The sequence below is a fragment of the Triturus cristatus genome, chromosome 8, assembly GCF_964204655.1.
Source record: "Triturus cristatus chromosome 8, aTriCri1.1, whole genome shotgun sequence".
NCBI lineage: Eukaryota > Metazoa > Chordata > Amphibia > Caudata > Salamandridae > Triturus > Triturus cristatus.
In genome coordinates this window covers 1406253133-1406276214 of record NC_140591.1, presented here as the reverse complement: position 1 = coordinate 1406276214, position 23082 = coordinate 1406253133, and positions in this window count along the sequence as shown.

Here is a 23082-nt window from a genome sequence, read left to right as displayed (position 1 = left end):
TGAATTAATCAACCTCATCTAATGTGTTACAAGGGGCTGGCTGGTCAATTCTATTATGGAGCCAGGAATCCTTAAGCCCTAATGACTTCCTGCTCTGTTATTTCTACAAGGTTGTTTCATAGCACGTTATAGAAACAGGAGTGTAAAGATTGGCCACTGGATATAGTGGATAGAGAGAATGCAATCTTTCATATCATTTCATCAAACAATTCAGACAGTTATTCACACATGCCATTTGTATTTTTGGCCTAAAAAAGGAGGGATTTTGTTTGCGTTTTTGTGTGTTAGTTTTGTGGGATGTTTTTAGCTTGGTTCTGTTGAGATCTGAATAAAGAGGCCATAGTGTAGTTTTGTTAATGGTTAACGGATCTTGCCACCACATTTGCTCTACTGCTCTGAGTTTCTTCAGTGTTCATTAGCCTCCTTGTGTACCATGCATTGTTTTAGTGCTCAGATTGTGTACTAGACTCTAGTCACATGCCAAAAAAACGTTTGCAGTTCTATAGTGAACTATTCACATAACACCACCCTTCACCTGTTAGACTGGAAAAATACACAAAATGTAATTAACTCTAAACCTCTTATTGTCTTGAAAATGCACTTTCCAAGTACTGTTTCCTAATGCACCACTAGGGATACCTGTATTAACACAGCTTTGTTAGGCACTTCCTACTGCTTTAGTTTGGGTGTTTTGTAAAATGTACCCCACATGCATGTTACATTGGGGATTCAGAAGAGCTTTTAGAGAGGGCCACAACTTTACTCAACTGGAAGTTGAGCTTATCTGGAAGAGGGGTTGCACAAAACTATCCTAAACATTCTGGAGGGCCAGGCACTTAGCGGGTCAAAACTTTCAAGCCTTGCCATTTAATCTGAGATCACTAGGAAGTGCTTTGGAGTGAGATTAACCACCAACAAAGCGAGAGCGCCACAAATGATGAGAGAATCTCAGTTGGTGGGTCTGGATAAAGGCCCAGTACATTTTGTTGATGTCTCATTAGCCCTATACAAAACTTCCCTAGCATACTGTTTTTCAATGCAGGGTCTTAGAAATGGACTCCCAGAACCTCCATGACCAGCTGGAGGCCTACAAGCAGTAGTACTAAAAGTACTCTTTTTCTCATTTTAAACTTGAGTTTTTGTAGAGATACAGTATTGTAGTCGCATGTATCACAGAGTAATTCCTAAATTGTGGGCATTTTTAATGAATTATTAGGGCACGTTCCCAATTAATGAATGTTAGCTTACACAAAATATTCCAAATGCCACTTTCTATATTTAAAAAATCCTACTATAGCTAGTAGACTGAAATATCATTCACTTGTGATAGAAAGGTGAAAGTTGGTACATACACGTGTCTTTGTAATAGTAATCACATAAGAGCAAGACCCCAAGTGGATCTCATATGATGTTGTATAGACTAATCAAAATCCAAGATGGTCAACAAATATCACAACATAATTTTAAATCCTCTGATTTGTGTTAAATTTGACACAATGGTTCATGTGTACACATCAGTGTATGTCATGTGACTGCCCACGTTGGATCTAGGCTGTGACCTTCATAAATTAAAAAAACATAAACAGGTGCCAATAAAGTTGCCAGAAATAAGTAACACACACTGTAGCGAAAGTAAACTGGCAATTTGCATCATTTGTATCCTTACAATAAATACTATGAACATGTGGATAATGTTTCCATTGGAACTAAAAAATACAAGCACATATTAAACTTGCATCATAATTTAAAATATGAAAACAATGATGATTCTAGATTGTATACTGTCTTAATCTTGATAATAACAAAAACAAAGGGTGGTGCACAAGAGGCTTGCCTATGATAATTTGCATTGATTTCGACACAACCTTTTGCACCCACAACAAATAAGTTCTTTGCATGCCTTAAATGCCACCGGGATGGTTGTCCAATGTAGTACTTTCACTCCATCAATCCACTTCAAGCCCCAATAATAAGGACCCTGAGGAGTCAAGGGACTTTATTCCCAAACTAGGCGCATTTGTAGAGTGATGGTGTAAGGGCCACCATTCCCTGGGCCTTTTTAAAATGGGGAGGAGGGCCCTGGCGCCTGGCCTACAAGTGATAGGGGAGGGGGCTACACGGCCTCCTCCCAGGATGATTTCGGCCTCGGGGAAACCATACCCCGGGCCCAGCCTTTTAAAAAAAAGCTGGAAATGCAGCTTCCTCTGTCTGAAGATAATTCTGCCCGTCTTCCAGCAAGCGAGAGCATTTGCTGTGGCTTGGAGCGAGCGAAAAAGCTCCCAACAAGCACAAGCAAACAGCTATGTCCCGGGTGGTCGGCATCCTGGGACATAGAAGTAGATCGGCCCTTGGGGGGGTGGCAGTCCCCAGGGCTACCTATGGAACCAGGAGGGGAGCTGCGTGGCCTCCCTCCTTTCTTGATGTTGGGCCTGCCCCAGGAGTTGCCAGTCCCCAAGGCTAAGAACGGCTTGGGAGGGGGCCAGGCAGCCCTTTCCCATCTTTACAAAAACAAGTTGGCCCTGGGGAGATGGTGGTCCTTTTTTATTGTTTATTTATTACTCCAAAGTATCAAAACAATATAATACATCTCATTATTTCATACAATCATATGTTCATAGATCGCCCCCCAAATAAAAATACCAGTCTTTTGTTTCCTTGAGCCTTTTGCCGAATACAAGCTAAATTCTAGATTAAATAAATTATACATTCTGTCTCACCATCGTTCGAAAGGAGTGGCATCAGGTTGAAGCCACTCAGCAGCAATACACAATCGGGAAACAACCATAGCCATGAAAATTAAATAGCAATGTTTAAACATAGGTTTCCCACGTTCTAAATCCTGCCCAATACCTAATAACGTTATGGCTGCAGTCATTTTAACAGGTATTCCAGTAATCTCAATATCCGAAATATACCTTGACAATTTACTACAAGTATAAAATACATGCAAACTATCTACATTGTCCCACCCACACCAAAAACATTTGCCGTCATGCCTCCCCCCCCATTTAGACATCCTTGCCGGAGTATAATATAAATTGAAGACAGTTTTAAAAAATAGAGCCGTTAAATTTGCTGATAAGAGGGTTTCCCTAGACATTATAATAGCTTTCTGTATAGATATATCATATTCTCCCTACACATTAGCCCAGTGAGGATTATGTTTCTCCAAAAAATCTGCCCTAGAGGATGGAAGAATTTTATACAGCACCCCTATTTTCTCCTGACGTCTTATACTTTCAATAAGTTGGTTCGGTGCTGATACTAAGTTCTTCCTACCGAGAAAGTCCAGAATTTGCAGAAATTTAAACAACTGCGCCCTGGGCAGATTATATTGCCTTGCAAGATCCAAATAGTTAGGAAAAAGCCCCCCAGCCTCATAAAAAATCTCCAATCTGCAAAATACCTTTATTTCTCCAGCTTAACGCCACCTGGTCCCAAAAAATGGGCAAGGGAATCTTAAAGGCAGTTGTGGGTCTGTAATATGTTAGCCCTTCCAATGAAAATATCTTCCAAATACCTTTCCAGACCTTAAAGACAGCATCCAGTACTTTAAAACGTGTCCTTTTAAAGTAGCTGCCTTCAACTTCTTTGAACAGACAATTCTTTGCCTCCGACCCAAGCATCAGTTGAAAAATAGAGGGAGCCTCAGCTGCTTTGCTAACTTCTTCCCCAGTCAGCAATACTCGCATCTTTAACAAAAAACATACATTATATTAAAATGTAAAATCGGGTATTGACCAGCCCCCCTCTCTCTTGGAAGAGTCATAAACCTTGTAGCTCGTCTAGGTTTGCCAGGGGCCCAAAGAAATTTAGCACACAAAGATTGCAATTGTTGAAGTTGGTCCCGTGTCACTTCTAAGGGGATAGATCTAAATATATATAGCACCCTAGGCAGAATATTCATTTTTAAGATATTGCCTCACCCCGCCAGAGTGAGATGTAGTTGCCCCCATCTTTCTAGGGATTCCTTAATCCTAGTCAGTATATCCAACCAGTTAGCTTCTACTAGTTCTTTCATCGAAGCTCTGACTTTAATCCCTAAATATGTTACTTCTTTCACCAATCTCACATCGTCTGACACAATGTTATCTGTACCTAATATTTGCATTTTAGTTACCTGGCAAAATTCTTTTGCTAAGCGCTCCACCTCTATAAGAGCAGTAATTGGGTCTACTGTGTTAATGGCTATATCATCCGTGAAAGCGAAAACAGAGTGTGAAATCTCCCGAACTATAAAAGGTTTAACTAGAGGGCTTTTTCTCAACATGTCTACAAAAGGATTGATGTATAAAGCAAACAGCAAGGGAGAACAGGGGCATCCTTGCCGAGTTCCTCTAGTTATTCTCACTGGTTCTGAGACCATGCCCATTGCAGCAATTTTAGCAACCGGGGCTTTATACAATATCTGAAATGCCTGCATAAACCCATTCCCAAATCCTGCACGATACATAATATTCCACAAATAATCCCACTCCACACGGTCAAATGCTTTTTCAGCATCTACCCATTATAAGCCCCAGCTCCCGTCCTTCAGCCTGAGCTATATCAAACAACGTCACCACCTTATTGATATGAGCAACCGTCCCCCGGCCGGGAATAAACCCATGCTGATTTGGTGATACTAATGGGAGAATAACCTTTGCCAATCGATTAGCCAATATTTTCGCATAGATTTTCCCATCGCAATTTACCAGAGAAATCGGTCGAAAAGATCCAGGAATTTCAGCCAGTTTCCCCCTCTTATTGAAGACCACTATTGTAGCCTCTTCCCATGATTTAGGAGCTTGCCCGTTCTGTGCAGCCCTAATAGTAGCTAACATTTCATTCTTAATCTCATGAAAAAAGACCCTGTAAACCTCCCCAGGAATTTTGTCCGGTCCCAAGGCTTTTCCCATTGGCAAATTATTAATAGCAGTCTCAAGTTCCTCCATTGTAATTGAACTATCTAATAGCGCTGCCTCCTCAGGGTCTACCTGTGGTATGTTCCCCACCATAAATATATTATTTACCCCATCCCATGTTTTTTGCGGTGTGTGTAGCTCTGTATAAAACTAATATCCCTTGAGGATCTTGTCGCAATATACCCAAACTATCTCTAAGACCCGCAATTCGCTGGGACGCTTCCTTCATCCGTAGCCGTAGTGCTAGACACCGACCAACCGCCTCGCCATACTCATGGCATTGCTCTTTATGAATCAAATATTTCCTGGCATTTTCCCTATGCCAAAGAATATTAATACTTGAATGACATCTTGCAGCATTAGTCTCGGAGTCCGCTACATTTGTTCGTTGTGCAATCCCCTGAGTAAATTTTTCCTCATTTACTCTCAGCTTAGAATACAGTTCTTGTAGCTCTAATTTGGCTTTCTTTTGATGATAGAGACCAAAACTCAATACTTCGCCACTAAGACAAGCCTTAAAAGTGTCCCATATATTCGCTACATGAGCTGATTGTATTTTGTGTTAAAAAAACTCCTTGATCCATCTGCGCATATATTCTTTAAAACTATCATCTAAACAGCTTCCGATCAAATGAAAAAACTCTTAGTATGGTTTTAACAATAAATACCGATATTTCAATCACAATTGGAGCATGATCAGAAGTGATCCTGGGAAATATATGAGCCAATGCCCCTGTAAGATATGTACTAGGCATAAAAAAATATTCGAGGCAAACCAATTTCTGGTGAGGGAAAGAGTAAAACGTATAACCAGGATCAGTTGGGTGAAGATTATCCCAAACATCAACCAATCCATGATCATTTAACAAATTATATAAAGCTTTAAAAACTCTGGGTTTCCGTCCCCTATATCCTTGTGGCCCACTTTGCAGTTCCTTCTTTACCAAATTAATATTAAAATCTCCACATACTACTAGGGGGATCGGCCAAGAAGCCAGCTCTAAATTTAAATCTTCCAGGACTACCGATACATCCAAATTAGACCCATAAATAGCACAGAATGTAAATTTACTACTCCCCAAAACACATTCTGAGATAGCCCAGCGCCCTAATTTATCTGCTAAATGACGGCCATTTGTCTGTACAGCCGGCTTAGCTAATATTGCAACCCCACGCGTCACAGAAGTTTGATGTGAGGCAACTAGAAGTGAAAACCCTAAATCTGTCAGCGTATTGCGTTTCCCCCAGGGAATATTTGTCTCTTGAAAACACAATAAATCTGGTTGGATCATACGAAGTTCTGCAGCAACCCTTTTTCTCTTGTTATTGAGGCCACATACATTTAAAGTACAAATTTTAACCCCCCTGCAAGCCATTGAAAAACTGAAAAAAGACAAAACCTAATCCCAGTATTACTACAGTTATAAAAAAAATCTACATCTTCAAAACTGTATCATTATTTTATTTCCCTTTTTGATACCGTGGAATTTTTAAATTTTACCCCACCTAAGTGCCCCTATCCCGAGCCACCCATCACTAGTGCCACCCCCCCAGACACCCCCAGCCCTTCCCTGAGACCCCACCCCCCCTTTAACGAGGCTTTAGGACCCACGGTCCTGTAGATGACAAGCTTCCGTTCACCCAATTGCATCACTCGCAAACCCCGTCCCTGTCATAGGGAGAGGAAATCATCCCTCCCCCGGGCTTGGCGAAAAGCAAATACTCAAAACATCAAAAGAAAAAAGAAGAGTGGGGAAAAAATAAAAATAAACAAAGGAGAAAGAGGTCAAATAAGTAGAAAAAAAACCAGCCTGGCATGGAGGGCGGAATAAGGAAGTTCACAGAGAGAAGAACCTTTTTATACAGTTAAACATTATCCCTTCCCACCAGCTATGCCACAATCCCACAACCAAGATCCTAGATGGAATTTAAATACTCTTTAGCAGAACTATCATTAGTAAAAAATCGAGTACGCTCCTGAAAAATCACTTTGAGTTTTGCCGGATTCATCAAAAATACTTGTGCTCCTTTGGCTTGAAACAACGGAATTAGCTGGCATGATTGCCAGCGGCTCTCTATAGTATAATGGCAAACATCCGGCCTAAAAAAAAACTCAAAATCCTTCCCCGCTCTTTTCTTATCTGGTCGGGCTAGATGAAAAACATCCTCCCTAGCCAAAACACGATTAAAAGAGATTAAAAAAGCTCTTGGTTTATCAGCCAATTGGACTGCTTTCAAACGAATAGCAAATGGAAATCGGTGTGCTCGTTCAATCTTTCTGTCCCAGTCCCATCTAGTAAGCTCATGAAAGGTATTTGTAAACAAATCTACTCTAAATTTGGATCCTGTCCTTCCCGCCCCTCCGGAATCTATAGCACTCTGAGATTGGTCCTTCGTGCACAATTTTCCATATCGGCCAGTTTCCACTGTGTGTCCTCTTTAATGGTACGTAAGGATTCTGTCACAGCCTTCTGAGCCACAAGCTCATCTTCTAGATTAGAAATATGTGCTTCTGCTTCATTGAATCTTAAAGTGAAGTCCGCACAGGATTTAGCTTCACGTCGCACAGAATTTTGTAACTTCCGCCTGTCGTACTTTAGAATTTGGGACTGCGTAGGAGGCAGGGCCCTACCCCTGTCTATCTCGGTAATAGTGAACCGCGAATGGTTAATGCGGTATGTACAAGTGCTTTGTGTAACGTTTTAGCTATGAATGCACTGTGTATACGCTATTATACATCACTACGTGGGTTCCATTTTGTATCGGTGGCCATCTTATGGTTGCCCTCACATAGGCTATATAGCATGAAGCGAAAATGGGCCTTTTAGAGCACATGTGCCTTTCTTTGACTTTTCTGTGACCTGGGCAGCTTGGCTCCGCTGCCCCAGGTCAAACTGGTCTCACGAGTTCCCCGTCCTCTGGCCACCTGTGATTAGCATCAGGGCTTGACACACCATAAAGTCTTTTCATCCTACACAAGCCTCCAGCTAATCTCTTTCTCACCTGACTGTTCCTGCTTTATGGCTTGTTTACCAAAACAGGAGATGCTCATGTTTATTGGGGCCTATCGATATCTGATGTGGGATCTGAGCCTTGCTGTGTAAATAATTGCGGGCTGGCTTAACTGGAATGTGGGATGGTTATCATGACTCTGCCTTTTCGTTTGTAATGTATACTTTAAATGACCATACCATAATCTAAGGAATGTATGCCTGAGGCAGGAAATTCTGTATTTAAGGAGAAGCCCGTTTCTGTGATTTTCAGCAGTCTCCTGAGAACATACACGCTGTTGTACTTCTAGGACGCCTGTAATTGGTCTGCAGCCAATAAACTGATCTTTGACTTCACCCAGAAGACTCTGGGCCCGATTCACAGAACAAACTTAAGACTAAATCCTAAACTTAGTACCAATCTGGTATTCACAGAATGCACCTAGTACTTCTGGTATTCAGAGAATGAACTTACTACTTTAGCGATTCACAAAATGAACTTAGGACTTTTGCTATTCACAGAAGCCATTTACGACCACTAAACTTACGTCCGCACCCGGGCCGGATTTTCCGCCCTCGGAGCGGAGTTTCCGGGCCCGGAGCGGGAAGTCCGCATGCGGGCCGGAAAGTCCGATTCGAGGACGGAATACCCGCTCCCGGGCCGGAAACTCCGAACTCGGGCCGGAAATTCCGAATTCGGGACGGAACATCAGAATTGGGACCAGACTACATTACTGTTGCCATTGATCATTTGAGCCAAGGGGAAACACCTGTCCAAGTCCCTACCATCCCCGACCATGCATCAGCTGACACACTCCAGCCAATCCCAGCTCGGCAGCACGTATAACTGCAGAGCAGACACACACAAACCCTTTCAACATGTCACTAAATGTGTTTGTTGCACTGCCCCTTGCCATGCAGCAAAACCACTTGAGGAGGAGGAGGAGGAGAGCCAGAGCAGAGAGGATCTTCAGACAGAGGATCAACTTATTTGGAATGTCCAGTCAAGATATAAGGGCCAGGTACCGTTTCCCTCCAGAAATCATCTTGGATATGGTATGTGAGTGGGAGCAGGAACTTGACTCCGTGACCTGCTGCTCACATGCAATACCAGCATACCTAAAGATCCTATCAGCGCTCCATTTCTTCGCCACTGGCTCATTCCAAAGGGTCTCCAGTGACCATGTGGGCATATCCCAGGCAAGCCAGTCGCGGTGCCTGCATCAGGTACTGCGATGCATCACTGCAAGATCCCACCTCCACATACATATGCCACCGACACTGGCCCTGAGACAAAGGGCAGTACGAGATTTCTTTCGCATTGCACAATTTCCACGTGTGCTGGGTGCAATTGACTGTACCCATGTGGCCCTTCAGCCACCCCGCCACATTGCACACATCTTCTGCAATAGACACCGATGGCATTCCATCAACGTGCAAGCTGTCTGTGATGCCAGAGGGAGGTTCATTGATGTGCATGCGGTGTTCCCCGGCAGTACCCATGACAGCTTCATATTCCGCATGTCACCTCTTGCCCGGCGGATAGCTGCGGGAGAATTTGGCAACATGTGGCTACTGGGTAAGTACCAAGCGTTAGAAAGGAGGATTATGTGTTTTTGAAATGTCTGAATGCCCCCCAAAATTAACCATAGTACTTTAAGAATCATAAAGCTAGATACAGGGCCCACCTGACAATGCATGTAATACAGTATAGATCATGTCCTGTGCAAGTCAAAGAGGGAAATCTAACCAACTGCCCTTTCCCCTCTACTCAGGTGACGCTGGGTATGCACTCACCCCACATCTCCTCACCCCTTACAGGCGTGCAGACACTGTACCACAGCGTAGGTACAATAGGGCACACATACGGACTCGAGCCATCATAGAGCGCACTTTTGGTCTGTTGAAGTCGCGATTCAGATGTCTCGACCGTACAGGGGGGGTGCTGCAGTACTCCCCAGAAGAAGTGTGCAAGATCATATTAGCCTGTTGTGTCTTGCACAACATTGCCTTAACGCATGGCTTATAGATACCGCTGGAACCTCGGCTACCTATGAATCTGGGAAACCGGGCCATGGCACATAACCGAGGTCAGGGCATGCAAGTCCGTGAGCAGCTTGTTGCCACGTTCTTCACATGAGCAACCTGTAGTGGAATGGACCAAATGTGGATTGCTGTCTGTTGCCAATGATGAAACTTGGATATACACGACTGTGTCAATAAATTCCTTCCTGAGGCTACTTTGCAAGCCACACTAACTGCATGTTAATCACAGCTCTTGACAGTAGTCAAAACGTTGAGCCTGATCAGCACATGTGCCCATGTCAGCGATCAGTGTAGTGGATGTCCCGAAAGAATCTATAGCCACAGATGCAAGATGATACATGTACTGAGAGACACAGCCGGACCTCATGAGGATGGGTCTCTTAATCAGAAAAGGCCATAACCATAGCATTGTCGGCCCTGTGCCATCAACAGATGTGACTCCCCCACAAATGATGCGCCCACGACGTGAGTGATGCAATGGGTCAATCAGACACCATGGGGCAGATTAATGTGGGACTTGCGGCCCTTTCACGCTGCCGTTGCGTCACTTTTGTGACGCTGCGGTGGTGCAAAGCCAGCCCCATGCTGCGGGGAATGTACTATATGACGCATCTGGGAGATGCGTCACGTTGTAAAGGCCTGCGCCACATGTAGGCGTTCTGGTGCAGGGGGGGGGGCCTTCCGTGTGCAGAAACGCCTCCTAAAAATCTACAATATTTCACTCAGTCACTTTTAAGGCCATGCTGCGTCAAAACCCTGCGCCTGCTTGAAGCAGGCGTAAGGATTGACGCAGCATCATAGGGATAGGGCACCCCCGAGCCTTGCTGGAGCTGCGTTGTGCATGTGACGCAACTCCAGCAATGCGCCGCCTTTCCAACGGGGGATGCGTCACGCATCTGCACATCCGAGCTGCACGGTGCACCGAAATTTCAATGCCGCGCATCTGTGTTGGCGCACGGGTGGGCAGATGCATCGCAACTCTTCTGACGCATCTCTGCTGATTAGCAGAGATGCGTCCGAAGCCGTAACTCTGCCCCCCTGTGTCTGTGATATGTCCACACTTCTCAAACACAATGTTCCGGAACACATCACACAACTCTGCCAATGAGCACCTAATATGGACTACATGTACCATAATGCAAAGCATGAGAAACTGAAACAGAAACTGCAGACATGTCTTGAAATGGTCACTTCACCCTCTTGTCACATTTAATTAATTCTCACATGCACTGTCTTTTCTTTTTTATCCACAACAGAACAGCAGGATGGCAGTAGATGTGATTCCAGATTGTGGATGGATCTGGATGACTACAAAATGGCAAGCAACTACTTCCTGTGATGTATTTGCTGCCTCCCACTCCCTGTCAAACATTTCCTGTATGGAATTATATGTTCCGGGTCATTTTCGGAGTATGCGGCCAAAAAGCGGAAGCTCCGATTACGGAGCGTACGGCCCGTGTGCGGAAACGCCGATTACGGAGCGTACGGCCCGTGTGCGGACCTCCCGCTCCGGAACCGGAAACTGCGTTTACGGGCCGTAAACTCCGAAAATGACCCGGAACACATAATTTCATTCAGGAAATGTTTTATAGGAAGTGGGAGGCAGGAAATACATCACAGGAAATAGTTTGCTGCCATTTTGTGTTCATTCTGAGTCATCCTCTATCACAGACAGATCCTCTGACATCCTGCTGCTCTCATCCTTCTTATTATCCCCATAATGGCTGAGGGTTACGAAGAGAAGGCACCCCCTTTCACTGAAAGTGAGTTGGACATCTTGGCTGAGGGGGTGCTGGCCAAATTTTCTCAGCTATATGGGGACCCTGAACACCAGCTGAGCAATGCAGCCCGGGCCAGGCTGTGGGCCAACATCGCCGAGCGCTGCAGTGCAGTGGGAGTCCACACCAGGAGTGCGAGGGCATGCCGCAAGCACTGGGAGGACCTAAAACGGTGGGCCCGGCACAAGGCTGAGGAGCTGGTGGGCCAGTCTTCCCAGCACCATGTGCATCGTCCTCGCCTATCCCCACTGTACAGGAGGGTCCTGCGATCAGCTTGGCCGACCCTCCATGCTCAGCTGGAGGAGCATGAGCAGCAGGGACATGGTAAGTGCATCATATGCTAAATGTGTCTGGGAGTATGATGTGAGTGAAACAGTGCTGTACCATTGTGTGTCCGATGCCTCCATTCACAGATTCCGTGTCCATGCAGCAGTAACCAAGCTTAAAAAGGCACACTGTGGGATATGGACTGTACAGGGCAGAGTGCATTTTGGGAGTTGGAGTCTCGCCATGACAACTGGCTAAATGAGCCATATTTGTGCATTTGTACTGAAATCAGCTCTTCCCGCACCACTACAATTGGCACTAGGAAATCATGTGTGCATTGGATGAGCAATGGTACAGACACTGTCCTGTGTGCGCATGGCAGGCCAAAGGGTATTGGATGCTATGACTTGCATAGCATTTTTAGAGTGTGGGTTCCAATTGTGACAAAACATCATGTGCCATGGAGTCAAGACAGACTTTGACATCCTTTCATCACTCTTAAGTGCTTCTAAATTTACAAGGGGTGTTCACTGACAGACGTCTCAGCCTCAGTGGCCTGTTTCACATTTCACATGTACAGGTAGCTGTCACTAAATTCCCCCAGTGTTCAGCGGTGTACAGCATTACCATATCAGTCACCAAAGCCAATATGTGCCACTGGATTGTCAGTACATGTGTGGGGACAGCCAAAGGCTAGACTCACAATTTAGCTACAGAAATAGGCCAGAGCCTCAGTGCATGTGTGACCCACATTCGCCAATTGTCGTGTCCCATACAATGCTACAAAGCAGATGACACTTGTCCAGACCTTCAACAGCTGCGACTCCCTATGAATGGCCATAATCTGAGATTCGGGACTTCATGTTCTCCATTGGTGGACTGCTTGTGGAACCTGCACATGTAGCTGTGGCAGGACACACAGATCCCCAGAATGCCAGGTTGAGGGTTGGCCAATACAGTCGTGTAAGCCACACACATCCACGTGAGATGGCCATGTCAGACTCAATCCAGGAACTGACGGTGAACATACACGTAATGTCAGCTCATAGACACTGACAACTATTGAGTGTGATCAGAGGAAAATAAGTCTGACCTTGGCTCCTATGAATGTGTCTCGTCCTGCATGACACAAACATAACATTCGGATTTTGCTTACATTTCAGCAGGCACAGCTGGCGAAACAGAAGGGCAGCAGGACCTGGTCCGGAGCAAGAGGCCCCCAGTGCGGCGGCGGCTACACCCACTTTCCACCAGCGAGGAAGAGGAGGATGAGGAGGGACCCTCAACATCAAGAGGCAAGGGGATTGCGCCTACCCAGACTGACAAGGAACACCCTGATGCTGGTGCCACATCCCGGGTGGAGGCTGCAGACATTGAATCGGGGGGGGGTGAACACGACACCTCGGACCATGAGGTGTTGGAGAGCTACTCTCCTCAGGATTCTTCACCTGTGGTCCCTGAAAAGGTGTCCTCGGGGCAGGCCAACAAACAATCTGGGCCTGCCATCAGCCCCTCCCTACCTCTAGAGTTCCCCATTCCATCGGGGGACCCAGCTGCATCCCCTGCAACCAGTCCCCCTCATCGTAGCCGCCAGATCCCCAACATCATTGGCTCCGGACCTCAGGCACCACATCCCTCCTTTTCCCCCCAGGCCCCTCCCGGTGTTGTTCCTCCTGTGGCTGTGCCAGTGGACTTGATGTGGATGTGTGAGGGTCAGCCAGACATGTCCGCTCGCATCAAGCTACAAGTGTGTATGGAGGTACGCATGATGCGAGAGGACATGCTCCGATGTATGGCCACCCTCACCACCGCCATCAATTCACTGCCCGCAGCCATGTCGTCTGTTGTCTTCCCAATCCCTTCCCATACCACTGTCAATGTCTCCCCCTGTCCGTTGCCCCACACTGTTTCCCCCCGTACTCCTCATGTGGCACGAACCCAAGTGGTGCCTGTTCCTGCACCCGCCAGACGTGTGCCTGCATCGGACTCTGAGGATCTGGACATTGTGGTCCTAGAGGATGACCAGAAGGACACTTGACTTTAGACGTGAACAACTATTTCATTTTCCCCTTGTAAATAGACTGTTTTCCCTGACGCTCCCTGACGTGTTATATTTTTTTTGCCCCACCCCAATCCAGGTTCCCATCTCCCTCTGCATTAAGATCATCATTTGTTTTCCTTTCTCCCTTCCAAACGGACGGTTGTTCTTTTGTACCTTCTCAAAATACAATTCGGAATACTCATAACTTCCACTTGTTTTACTTCATTCTGAATGTCTGGTTCTGAATATGGACACATATTTGGTGGGTCATCTGCTATGCACATAATGGCTGGTTGCAACGATGGGTCACACTTGTAACTGTGTCACACACACACATACCTTTCACATCTTCAGGCCACCTGCAACGTTACACAGAACATGATACACAACAGATTATTAGTTTTGGTAGGTGTTTATTTGGTGCACACACAAACACGTGATCACATTGTCCCGGGTTCCTGTCACTGGTGAGTGCGACGCCGCAATTTGGGGGGGGATGACCGCTCCGAGTGCTCAGGTCTGGCTCGCCGCCTACGTGGAGGTGGGTACTGTCCAAGGGACTGTCCGGGGTCATCCACATGTGCTGTGGCAGATGGTGTTTGCACACTTGATGGCTGTACAGGTGGTGGTGGTGGTTGTGCAGGTGGCGGGAGTGACTGTACAGGTGGTGGTGGTGGTGGTTGTGCAGGTGGCGGGAGTGACTGTACAGGTGGTGGTGGTTGTGCAGGTGGCGGGAGTGACTGTACAGGTGGTGGTGGTTGGGCAGGTGGCGGGAGTGACTGTACAGGTGGTGGTGGTTGGGCAGGTGGCGGGAGTGACTGTACAGGTGGTGGTGGTTGGGCAGGTGGCGGGAGTGACTGTACAGGTGGTGGTGGTGGTGGTTGTGCAGGTGACGGGAGTGACTGTACAGGTGGTGGTGGTTGTGCAGATGGCGGGAGTGACTGTACAGGTGGTGGTGGTTGTGCAGGTGGCGGGAGTGACTGTACAGGGGGTGGTGCTTGTGCAGGTGGCGGGAGTGACTGTACAGGTGGTGGTGGTTGTGCAGGTGGCAGGAGTGACTGTACAGGGGGTGGTGTTGGGAGTGCCAGTTCAGCCCGCTGGTGTGGATGTCTCCCTTTGCTGTGTTGGTGTTCAGTTGGTACAGGTGTGGGGATGTGCTGTCCTGTGGGCAGATATGATGGCTCCCCTCCCTGCGTTGACCGTGAAGGGAAAGGTTGGCTCACTCTCAAAATGCCCTCCATCATCTTCATGGCCAAGGCATGGTGTCTTGCACTCTCTTCCCTCTGGATGGATAGCATGTCTCGCATATTTCTGGACATGTCCTGCCAAGTCCTATCCATCCTATCCAACACTTGGCTCAGCCTCTCCACCGCCTGAGGGAAGTGGACCATGTCCTGCAGGGAGTCCGACATGGTGGACAGGGTAGCCCCTATGGCACTAATGTCCTGCCTCACATCGCTCTGCTGTTGGAAGAAGTCCTGCTCCCACTGGTCATCACAGCCATGTGCAGGCCCTCTCTGCAGCTGTCTGCCATGGATGGGATGTGCAGGTCCTACGGCAGGGGGTGGGGTGGGAGGTGGGAGCCTGTGGGCAGGTGAATGGTGCCCAGGGGATTCCAGCAGCACAACAGGGCTGGTACTACCCCCAGATGGTGGAGAGGCTGGCAGGGATACACTGTCTAGGGAAGAGTGGGTAGGGGAACCACCATGTTGCTCCTGGACGTGAGGACTGTGAGGGAGTGATGTCTGTGTTGTGATGCGTGTGTGCTGTGGCTGGTTTGCTCGAGTCTGGGGACAGGCCATGGTATGCCTGGGAGGAGGCGGAGGGACGTTGCTTGGCAGAGGAGTTGATGCCCTGACCGATTTAGCCAGTCTGGCACGATATCGCGCATTGGCATCTTCATCGTCAGACATGTAGTCCTCATCATCCACCAAGCAGAGGTCCTCAGGATATTCTTCCTCCTCCTCCTGAGCAGTGCTTGCAGCCGACATGACAGCTTGGAGGATCAGGGGATTCTCCCCTCTGATTCCACGTCGGCCCGCACTGGTCATAGGCCTGTCATCCTCGTCATCAGCATCCCCTGGAACAGAGGTTGCAACCGTATTAGGGATTGACCTGGTATGACATGTGGTGCAAAACAAGGGTTTGTATCAACTGTACTTTGCATCAACAGATGAGGATCATGTGACCTGTGTAGGGTACCACCACAAAGTACAGCTCACACCATAGCACTGAGGTGTTACACAGATACAGGCAAACTCACCAGCTCCAGCCACAACTCTCTGTCCCTTGGTGTTCCCCCCTAGTGTCACCTGCTGGACCTGTCTCCTCACGGGCCTAGCTGTCCCTGAACCATCAGCTGTAGAGGGAAGTGACAACATTCTCAATTATCTGCATCACCAATTGTCAGACAGGCACATGACACTCCTGATTTGTATTTCACTTTGTACACAACTGCTGATTACATGCACAGGGGAATCAGGATCTCTGTCATGGCTTTGGAGTCGAAGCCAGTGACACACCTCATGCTAGAATTACCTGGAGGACGGCTGCGCGAGGGTTGGATGTCATACAGTCCCCGGGATGGTGCATGCTGCTGGGGTGTAATCCGGTCAGCAGCTGTGATAAGACATACAGGTCTATATTTTGCAACAAGAGATGGTAGCTCTGAGCCAACATGTCATTCTCAATGACCATTTGTGGGTAATCCAGAACTATGTGCAGCATGTTTAGCTCCTGAACTTTCCATTTGGGCACCTGCTCACATGCAGCAGTTGCCAGCCGTTCCCTCCACACAACAGTGACATCAATAAGATGACACATCAACAGACACACATGTATGAGAAGATTACTGATAGGAAGGGATAAATGACCCGGATTCCTCCCCATTACACTGCTATCACCTTTGCCATTCAGACTTACATATTTCCAGAGTCTCATGTTGTTTGTTGTCAAGTCAGAAAGGGTTTCATGTGTGAGATTTACAATTGTCAGGGACATGATGTTGCTCATTTGTGCTTCCCCACGCATGAAGTCACACATATTTGTATGAGAGAACACAGATGTCTTACGTCCGTCCTCTGAGTGTCCTCTCTTTGCGTACTCTATTTCCCAGATCATGGTACTACTTAGCTGACGACGATTGGTGTCTTGTACAGCAGACATCCAAACCTCTTTTGTCAAACACTAACCTATACATGTGAATACAGTAGGAGAGGAGGCAAGCAGAATTTAACATTGCGGATAGGCTGAACGGCTTTGATGCCTTCTGCCTGCACTGGATTAGCGTGTTGCTCTTCAGCCTAGTCATTTAGCAGGTGTAACTACATGAAGATTCACCTTAGCAGCCCCTACATTCATCTCAAAGGTACACTACTGGCATCAGTGTTGGCCTCAGCCATGCTATTTTCATCGTGGTGTTTCCTATCATTGAATTGCAAGCCGGTTGTGTTTTGGTCACTTCATATGACTCATGGTACTACTGAATGTCCATTTTGCACTCACTTGGCATACATTTTGTGTCATCCTTTCATTAGCCACCAGGGTCTGATCTTGCATGGGTACAAATGCCATATGTGAGCATATTGTGATGCAGGACAACAGTGTTGTAATACACATGCAACATACGGCGGACGTGAAAGGCACATTTCTTGAGCAGTCAGCCTGATATATTCTTGGGTTCCCCTCCCTTGGCCCAGCACCGGAACAGTGTGTGGGCCCTGAACAGATGTCACAGCCAACCTTGTAGCAGAAGTCAGTATGTGTCTTTGATTCTGGGAGGACCTCGTTGTACCTACAATGATAAGTGTGTTTTGCTACTTCACATTCCGGCAGCCACATGTGATGCACTAGATTTCTGGCACAAAGGATGAGCACAAGCAGTTGTGGGCACCAGCGTTGCATTAGTGTGTTATACGTAATATCATGATTGCTCCCACATTACTTCGAATGGGCCCACTACCTGGATGCAACCTATATCACAATGACATGTCTACGGATCCTGATGTGCGGTCCACTATCGTGTTTTGTTGATGGGCAACACAGAGGCCAGACAAAGTAAGTGGTACATGACCAGCTGTGTGGACTGGGCATTTGATCTATATTGGAAACATTCAAAGTTGGACAGTGTATGCATTGTCAATACTAATGACCCTGGGATCTCACTTGTTCATCATTGCCATATTTCAGTCAATTACTTTGATTGATTACGTCTACAGACACCATTACAACATAGTGGGGACACCCTTTTGAGTAGTTGTGGCACTCGATAACAGGATTGGATTCCCAGGTCTGGGCCTGTTCCTGTAAAACATGTCATGTTCCGCAATTACGAAGGTTTGATGAGCCAAGACATGTAATATATTGTCTTCAGCTGTTCAAAATTATAATTATCTAAAGGTGGATGTCCATTGACTACTCCAATAGTAATGCAGCTATTTGTACATCTCTGGTTGACTTTCATATGTGGGCACTACATGTCCCTCGGTCACTCCTGGCAATGTATGCATTTTGACCATCTCCTGGCCACTTTGACTTACCAGTCAGTGAGGGTGTATGGTGGCGATGCCTCCCAGTAGATGCAGGGACCTCCGCTACGGCAGTTGTCTGTGCTCTGGCTGAATGTGTCAATGGGTGAGAAGAGAGAAAACTAAACATCTGGAATATGTGCTGGTGGAACATTTCTGTGATTTCCCCATTTCTTCTGCATGCTAACAGTGTTTTGCAGTACTGCTGCTGACTGGGCAGGTAGGAGCAGTGGTGCATTGGGGTCGCAGTGGCGTGGCAGGGTGGGAAATTTACAACAGAATAGGTGTCTGACTTTTGGACCAGATGGTTCTCTCACCTTCTGCTTTGTGCTTTCAGCTTGCACGGGGTGATTTACTTCTTAGAGATTTAGTGGCATGTTTCCACGCCCCTTGTAATACATTAACACCGCAGTTGCGTCACTTCTGTGACACAGGGGTGGGGTAATACAGGTGACACATTTAGACTTATTCCCAATGTTATGCATCTATGTTGATGCCTCACGGTGTGCGGGCCTGCGCAACATTAAACATGCATCAGCTGTGATGTAGGCAGGGTGTGTGTTTATTTGGTTATGCCTCGTACAAGTGATGCATTGTAATCGACGGCATTTCACGTAGTCACTTTTCATAGGGTGTTGCCATGCAAACTTAAACCAGCTTGAGGCACCTGTAATGAGTTGCCCTGAGCGTTAGGTGTAGGCGGTCCATGGACATAGTTGGAGTTGCGTCACACTTGCGACACTACTCCAGCAGAGCATCCCCCTAATGCCATCAGTTGCGACACCCATCAGTCTATCCCAGCGCCACAGTGCACCGCATTGTCAATGTGACGCATCCGCGGTTGCACAAGAGTTGGATTGGGTGTGGCATTGTTACTGGCGCATCTCTGCTGTTATTTGTCAATTGCTACTTAGCAGGCTGGTGTATTAATGCAACTGGACAGTGGCCATGTTTTCAGAAGTGGAGGAGGGATTTGCCATTTCCATCCCTAAGGATTGTGGGACTTGTAGTGCTACATACAGAGGGTGACACAGGAGTCTCTGACTTACGGATTAATTAATACACTTTGGACTACTTCCTTATTCACACTGACAGTGCAACACAGACATTCTATTCATGCACTTTCACTTTTCATCCCACTTACCTGGTACCACGTAGCGGACGTCACTGACAGGCAGCCCATGGACCAAGTGGGGGAGTATTGTCGTCAGGATGTCCTCCTCCTGTGTGGTGAGGCGGATGCGTGGTCCAGAGTGTGCGGCTGGGAGGATCCGTTGTAATTCCATCCTGGCGTATTTATCCTTTACCCTCAGCTGCTCATCCTGCCATTTTTTTTAACGTCCTGGACAGTGCGCCTGTCCTCCCCCAATGCTGTGACAGCAGTGGCTAATTGCTGCCACAGGGCTGCCTTCTGGGTCCCACTGGTGCAGTAGGGTGGGAGTCCATAGAGGCGTTTGTGGTGCCTGACAATGAACTCCACAAGCATGGTGGTCTCCTCTGCTGTAAAGTTCCTCTTTCTCTTCATGAGCTCCATTTTCTTGGCCGGTCTCTGCTTGGAAATACAAACTGCGTGTGGCCAAACCGGTTCCTTCACTGTGTGCTGCTTTTAAATGTTTTTTGCTGCTGGTCAATCTGTGTTAATTGGCTTCAGCTGGATCATGGTGGGGGATGGTAGGCACTAGCAACATGATGGCTAACTGGAGCTGTTGGCTGGGATTGGCTGGAGTGCGTCAGCTGATGCATGGTGGGGGATGGTAGGGACTTGAACAGGTGTTTCCCCTTGGCTCAAATGATCAATGGCAACAGTAATGTAGTCTGGTCCCAATTCTGATGTTCCGGCCCGAATTCGGAATTTCCGGCCCGAGTTCGGAGTTTCCGGCCCAGGAGCGGGTATTCCGCCCTCGAATCGGACTTTCCGGCCCGCATGCGGACTTCCCGCTGCGGGCCCGGAAACTCCGCTCCAAGGACGGAAAATCCGGCCCGGGTGCGGACGTAAGTTTAGTGGTCGTAAATGGATTCTGTGAATAGCAAAAGTCCTAAGTTCATTTTGTGAATCGCTAAAGTAGTAAGTTCATTCTGTGAATACCAGAAGTACTAGGTGCATTCTGTGAATACCAGATTGGTACTAAGTTTAGGATTTAGTCTTAAGTTTGTTCTGTGAATCGGGCCCTCTGTGTTTCTGTAGGTCTGAAACAGGAAGAACCCCGAAGTCATAGGGTGTGTTCCCCTGCACCGCTGGGCTTAAAATACCCAGTACTTCAGTTGGCGCCCATCGTGGGGCTCGATTTCAGCGGTACCAGTCCAAGCCAGAGGTTCGTGAGGAGCTTCGTGTAGAAATTCTGGAGGAAGGCCGCCACTTCATCGACCCCTGCATGTCGACATGGTCCGAAAGTCTTTTCTGCGAGGTTCTCCGCGTCCCGACGGCTACGAAGGACTGCTGCCCTGATTAATCGCCCTGTTTTGGACCCTTGACGATTTTGGTAGAGCGAAACAATCGAGAGAGTCTTCTGGTGACGCCATCGATCATCAATATTCAGTTAAGTATAAGTGGAGCGTCTCCCAGTTTGAATTTGGTATCCTTCGGGATCATTTCGATTTGGTGCTTGCAAGTCCCAAAGCCAGAGGACTCGCGTATTCACGAGACTATCGTATTCGATAATCCTTTGACGTTTGAAACTAGACTAGTGAGCGAAGATGCCTGGTTCTAGTGTATTTTGTAGATTGTTTTGTTTGGGTTGTGGAAGGGATTTCCAGTTAGAGGATTCATGTCCAGTTCCTCCAATTGGAACTCCTACTTATGAGCTTTATGTAAAACATGGCGTGGGCCCCATTGCATATAATGAAATATGGATCCGATATACTAGAAAGGACGGTGTTTTAAAATGGCCCCAAAATGGTAGTTTCGATACAGATATCTTAGATAATTTAGAAGTTAAATTGTTTAAAAAGAAAGCCCGGCCGGCGATGTTTGATTCTTTCCGCCTATGGCGAAAGGAAGCCAAACAGAAGGAAATAAAGCTAGCGAAAAGGAATAAGAGAGAGAGAGGTATGTCAGTGATGCAAGCAGCTGTGCAATTTAAAGATAACAAGGAGGAACAAATGAATGAGCAAGTGCACAGACAGCGCAAACTAGGGATTGATAAATGTTACCCTGTTTTGTCACCCCTTGTTCAAGATGAGACAAAAGAGAAAGAAAAAGATTCCCTAATGTCACATTTGTTAAGTTCGCCACCCCCATATGTGCAAAATGCCACTGCACCTCCACAGCTTGTAAATGCGCAGCCTCTAGTAAATATGCCGCAAGCCTTCCCGCAGCTGCCAGCTCCTCTTCAGCTGGCTCCTATCCCTGCAGTGCAGCCCTCTCAAGGGCCGCCAGTTTTGCTACCTGTTACCCCCGTGCTTTCTGCGACTTTGCCTAGCACGCCAGCGGTTTCCCCTGGCGCTCCTTCTTACACTACCCAGGTACCTGTATCTGAATCTGTTTTTCTTCCCTCTGTCTATCCCCCTGTTTTTGCCTCAACTTCTCCTTCAGCACGACAACGACTGGCTAATGTAGTTACTAGTTTAATGTCGCCTCTCTTTGGGTCATCTAGTGCGACACCTGGTTTACAGCGTAAGCAACTGCGCAGTCAGCTACCTGGTCCCGAAGAGAAAGAGGTGTTAGATCATTTGGTGCGTAGGTGGATTGGTTTCCCTTCACTCTATGATGTGGAATCGGTTGTTAACGTTTTTCACCAATGGGATGCCCCAAAACAGAGGTATGTCTTTGATAAAATGTGTGAATTCCTCTGTGAGGAATTGGAGGATAAGGGTGCAAACCCAAACCCACAGGAATTGTGTTGAGTGCGATTTGATTTCGAAACAGGTGTAATTGTGGGCCCCAAGGTAGATAAGGCAGTTGCGACTTTACTGTCCCTCAGAAATGGCGATTGTCAGCAATCATTGTTTGACCAGGATTTCCCTGTGGGGAAGGAGGTAAAAGCGCGCCAATATCCGATGCGTGAGGTTCCCCCAGTTTGGAGACCTGCTGATCCGAATGCTAATCCACCTGTCTTAGCACATTTTCAACGTGTTTGGGTGCATGTCCCATGGAAACGATCTGAAGTAATAGCGCTTAAACAGACATTGACTGACCCCCGTAAAAACCCTACCGGTTATTATAAGGAGTTATCCCGAACTGCAGAGTCGTGTGTCATGAATTTGGCCGACATAGATATGCTGTTTGGGAATGTGGTTCCACAGCCTTTATGGGGATCCATTCGTAATGTAGATCAGGCTGTAGAATTGGGTGACACATGGGCTAATATCGTTGCTGCAGACGCTAGACAAGTTGGTGGTGCAAAACCTGAGCCTTTGGTAGCAGAGCTCCCTGGTAGAATTATTACCTACATGAAAACTATAATGCCTGCGATGCGCGTAAATTGGGATAAACTATCCGCATGCAAGCAGAAGAAAGATGAGACAGTGTCTTATTTCTTCACCAGGTTTGAAGAAACGTTTATCGACCACAGTGGCCAAGACATGAGCACT